We start from the raw sequence: 5,572 nt of genomic DNA on the forward strand, positions 1-5,572 counted from the left end.
ATATATGAGCATACACTATATAAGGTTTAGGTGAAAACCTTCTTTGCAGTGCGGGTCCCATAGAGATATATTATGGGAACCATCATGATCTCTATGGGAACCACCATTCCCTCCTTCTCCCCCTAAAAAAATTTGACGTTTCTCCATTGAAATGTTTTTAAGAGAAAGAAAGAAAGAGAGACATTTGAGACGCGGGGCATACACTGAAATGTGTGCATACACCGTATAAGGTTAGGGTGAAAACCTTCTTTGAAGTGCACGTCCCATATAGATCTATCATGGGAACCATCATGATCTATATGGGAACCAACATTCCACCCTTCTCCCCCTAAAAAAAATTTGACGTTTCAGATTTTGATAATCGTCATTTCATTACGGGTCTCATTGCTCCCCCTAGGTACATGCATTGCTCCCCCTAGGAACATGCATTGCTCCCCCTAGACACATGCAGTTGTCAAGTTCATCCAAGAGAAGAAACTCAGATGAGTAGTTCTCAACGGATGGTGATTCGCCTACAAATACTGAACTAGATGAACCAAAGGTTATGGATTCGGGCAAAATTGGTTTTGGAGTAACTGGGGATTGGACGAGGTTGGAGGAAAGTAAGGTTCAAACAACACATCAGGTCATCCGGGGTTGCAAGTGGGTCATGCCTGAGTGGACAGTCAGGTGTCAGCTGGTTAAGACCGGGTCTTGAACCGTTGTGTCCAAGAGCCATTTTGCATTCAAATCACTTTTTGAAAGTCAACTTCAAATACCATTTATAGGCATTGTCGATCTGACTTATGGACATTGAATTCCACTTAGGTTTGATACACGACGTATCCTTAGAAAGTTGATTTTGTGGAATCAAGTTCGATTGAAAATCTTTTGAGATAGCCAGAGAAACGGATCTCAGCTTAAGTTTAAGTAACTCAGACGAAGAGTACTTAATTGGATTTGAAGAAGAAGTGGATCTTGGAGTTGATAATGGTTTAGTTGTCCACTTCTAATTTGACACTTGTTTAGCAAGATTATTCTTTGAGTGTTTAGAAACAAGGTCAACTTTGGTGTGTGGGGTATTTTTCGGACCTATGGATGGCTTCATGGGTTTATGTGGAAGCCAACCATATTGATCGCGAAGCCCCGTAATCTCCCCATTTTTCCCATAAGTTGTTTTAAGAAACGGACTGTTGATGTTGGTCTGGTAACCTGAGTAAATCTTTTTGCTTGGGAACTTGGATGCTACGGGTAGGGAAATGCTAAATTCCTTTGGTTTTGGTTGGGTAACCTGGGGTTCGTTTGGTTTCGAGGATGTTTTTCTCGGAGTCACCGTTGACTTTGGAGAACCTCGTTCTTTTGGTTTGGGGTTAGAGAACCTTTTAGGTGGGGTATCCAGGTGAACTTTTGGTTTCATGAGGGATTTCCTTAGTGTCTGTGTAGACTTAGGAGGACTGTTGTCTCTTGGTTTTGGAACCTCCAAGTTCTTTAGTGTTTTACGTAAAGCAGTCTTCGAGTACATTGAGGATTGGTACACTATGGGTTTGGGATTGGTCTTGGTAAAGCTCACCTGCTTTTTCACAGCCTTGGGAGTAGACATTGAAGCATTTGACAACTCAGACTTTGTAACTAGAGAACCAACTGACACATTTGATTTTGGAGTGTCAGTGGAGGTCAGTATAGTCTCAGTACCAGGACAGATCTTGTAAGAACCAAGTTTTGAATATATGGTCTTGGTCACGAAGTCCATACTTTCCAGTGAATTACATTGGTCATGCAAGGTCTCATTCTCTTCCTTAAGTAGATTCACATGAGCTTTTAACTCCTGAATTTCTAAGATAAGGTCATCAACATAAACTACTACAAAGTCTTTAAAATCATAAGTGGGTTCTGCTTTGGGAACTACATGCATCTTCTCAATTGTTGCTAGAGTTTTCTTGTAGGTCTCACATTTAACCTGAAGATCTATGTTTTCTCATTCTAGCTTGTCAACAAATTGAGTAAGGTCAGTCTCAACATCCTGAGCTCCTAAAGAGATAGGTTCTTTCTCGGGTTGTGGTTCTACCTTAACTTCTGGAATCTTGGGTTGAGATTCTAAGAAGTGATCTAGAGATTTGGACCTAGATGATTCTAACCTGCATTCAACAATGTCAAATTTGGTCAAAAGAGAATCACTAAAGTCTTTGAGTTCTTGTGCTAGACCTTCACAATTGATGGAGTCATTCACGGATTTTGGGTTTGAGTCCCGTGATTCAGTGTTCTTTGAAATCAATTCACAAAAATTAACAACTTGATTTGCAATTTGATTTTCAAGTTTATGAACATTGGAGACTAGTTTGTTGTTTTGGGATTCAATGATACAGATTTGGTGTTGTAAAGCCTTAATGATCATTTGAAATTTGAGTTCGTTATCAAAATATTTGATTTTGTTTTGATCAAGTTCGTCCTCCAGACTGATGATGTATCTTTCTAAAACCAAGGTTGGTAAATAGATTATACGATTTTTAGGACTATTTTGAGCATTCAAACCTTCAAAATCATTGAATAAATAGAGAGGGGTGTTATAATATGAACCATCTTTTCTCATGTAAGTTGCATTTAATTTGTCATAATTCAACGACACCTCACGTTTCATTTTTGTTGATCCATTGGCTATTCTCTCCTCAATCTCACTTTCATTGGCAAAAGTAAGTCTCTCTGGGAAACCTATCTTAATGTATATGTTAGTCCCTAAAACATGAATATGTATGAATATTGATGAACATGGTATGAATGTTGAGAGAATAAGTCAAATGGTCAACATCTTTATTACATACCAAGGGCTCAAATGTGGCAAGCACTTGACAAAGGGAGCATTGGGGTCTTATATATAGCCACATATATAAGACCCACATTAAATGGATAGGAAACATAATCTGGCTCATTTTAGGGTGTCAACAATCTCCCCCATGAGATAGATTATGTTTGAAAAATTGCTCCCCGTCAAGTTTACATACAAAAATTACATACAAGGAATCACTAGAGCTAACTAACTAATTCATATACAAATTAAATATGTGCCGTCGAATCTTGAATCTTTGATCAATTTGCATCACTAAGTCATTGTCTTGGTCAATCATTACGCTTCAACCTCCCCCTAGATCCTCAAATTGTCACGCTAACAATCTTCCTTTAACTTTGTTTGAGATTTGAACTTCATCTTGATTCTTCAACGGTCTTAGCAGAGTGGTACACAGTGGAATGTGTTAGAAGATCACATGTAACGACCCTGGAAATTCTAACTTTTAATTAATAATATTTATTATTAATACTTGCGCATTAATAAATGTATTTTTATACGTTTACTTATTATCGTACTTGACTTTACATGGCCCGACACGTCTTTGTGACACACGTACTTTTCTCGAATAATATTTTCAAATATTATTTACATTCATGATTATTTATTATTAATCATTTTTAATTAACTAAGGTTAGTAGTTAATTACTTGGGCTTTATTTATTTTAATTGCTTACTTGGACTTGGGCTTGTGTTAATGGACTTAGAAGCCCAACCTACTTACCTTAATGGATTAATTAAGAGCCCAACATTATGTTAGTGACTTATTAAACTTAATCAAGGATTAATTAGTAAAGGAATCTAGTTACTTATATCTTTACACCTTGTTCCCATAACCATTTAGCTTTAATACTACTTCAAGCTCACACCACTCTCCCATGTAGAAAGTAGATTTGAACCTTGCCTTGTTGGGGAGCCTAGACCATCGGCCAAGAAGGGTGGTGGGGGAGTCATTTTTAAATTTTTTTGATTACATATTCACTAGTTCATTTCATTTTACACACACAAACTTACTTCACTTTTCTCTCAACTTTTTCTCTCATCTTTTCTCTCTCAAATATTGTAAGTAACATGAGCTTTTCTTCTTCTTTTTTTCTTGTAAAAACCGAAATATATACATATACATCATCATCATTTGCTTATTGTGATTACTTGTTCTTTGTTGTTGATTACTTGCTTGTTGTTTATCTTTGTTAAAGATCAAGTTCTATAACTTGTATCTTCATATAATCTTGGTTACTTTCATCTTTTGTTGTAAAGAACCAAGAACAAAGAATCTAAACTTTCTAGTTTATGGTTCTACACTTAATGTTTTAAAGATTTAAAGTTCATGAGTTGTAAAAAAATCATACTTGTAATTCATGTTTGTAAACTTAAGGTTTACTTTCTTAAAGATCAAAGTCTTGGCTTGAATCTTTAAAGTATGAACAACCATGAACTTGTTACTTGTAGATTTAATTTATTTCTTCATTTTATGTACTTTAAAGTTGTGATGTTGTTAATTTGGTCAAGTATTACTAGTTAATCTTGATCTCATATTTCTTGAAACTAAAAGTTAACTTTATAAGTTCAAGAACATGGAAGTATAACTTTCTAGTAATAACTTCATAAACTTATGTTGGATCTAAGTTTATATAACTTATGGTCTTCTAATTTTGTTGTAAATAAGAGCTTACAAGCTTACATACATTTTTTCAAGTTGAAAATTTAAGTTTCATAACTTATGGTTTCATTAAAGTGTAGATCCAAGTTTTGTAACTTAGAATCTAACTTAAGAACACTAGATCTAGACTTTCTAGTCTAGGATCTTTAAGATTTGGCTAAGATCTAAGTTCTACAACTTATGATCTTGATTATTTATTTTACTTTCAAGTTTGTAGCTTAATATTACTTTTAGAGTTCATGTATGTGTCGGATCTAAGATCTTGATGTAACTTTGGTTCATCAAACTACTTGCAACACTTAATTGAGTTGTGCTACTTATCTTATACTTACACTTGTGTTATGATGGTCAAAACTTGGTAAAGATGATGCAAACACATCAACGAGTTGTACACTTGAAGCTATATGCATCAAGGATGAGAACCGTGATGAGCATCGAGCACCAAGAACCCACCGGAACACTAAACCTACTATTTTTCGGGTCTGATCAGAATACCTGGGATACTGTAAAGTTGATTTTCAGTTAGCTCTGTTCGAGTAGATAATTTTTCATTTAAGACTCGCCTTAATCCGCGTTACGGTTTAGGATCTATGGCCCTCCGAACGTCACTATGTCCTTTTAACGTTGTGTTGAAAATTCTGACCTACTTGCACTTAAACCGTTGCCACGGTCAAACGAAGATGAGTTTAGTTATGGAATTTTTAGAGAAACTAAAGGACTCATATACGGAGCCATGGCCACTGGTCCCACCTCAATTCAGTTTGTATAGAGGTCGTGGTGACTGATCGAAATCAGCCTTTATTTTAAACTCTTTTCTAGAATGAAACTTACTTTATACTTTTTGTTTGATGATGAATGATGATGATACTTAAGACCTAATTTACATACATTTAAACCTATTGGGACGATTTACTGACTTAGTAACTTTTGACTTAGGTTGAGGACCTTTTGGACAAACGTACTTGCTTACTTTTCCCGAGTCAACTTTACTACTACTTTTCCACTGTGAGTTATAGCATCCCTTTTTACTTTAACTATTTTGGGAACTGAGAATACATGCGCATTTTACATTTTACATACTAGGCACGAGT

Source organism: Rutidosis leptorrhynchoides, chromosome 1 (genome assembly GCF_046630445.1).
Source record: "Rutidosis leptorrhynchoides isolate AG116_Rl617_1_P2 chromosome 1, CSIRO_AGI_Rlap_v1, whole genome shotgun sequence".
In the NCBI taxonomy this organism is placed as follows: Eukaryota; Viridiplantae; Streptophyta; class Magnoliopsida; order Asterales; family Asteraceae; genus Rutidosis; species Rutidosis leptorrhynchoides.